Here is a 243-nt window from a genome sequence, read left to right on the forward strand (position 1 = left end):
ACCATTTAGTAACATTTCTGCCTGCCTCAAGTCTGTTCTTGACCAATCTCTCACAACACTTCATTTGCAAGGTTCCTTTTAAACACAAAAAGGGGATGAAATTTTATTGAAATAACCTTTAAGGACTTAAATGGAAAGCACGGAATGCATAAGGAATTTATTTATAACATGATGTAAACAATAAACCAAACAATAAAAAAAGACAACACAATAAAAAATATGTAAAAAGGCAATTCTCATAAA

Source organism: Lingula anatina, chromosome 1 (assembly GCF_051362555.1).
Source record: "Lingula anatina isolate TDL-2025a chromosome 1, LinAna3.0, whole genome shotgun sequence".
In the NCBI taxonomy this organism is placed as follows: Eukaryota; Metazoa; Brachiopoda; class Lingulata; order Lingulida; family Lingulidae; genus Lingula; species Lingula anatina.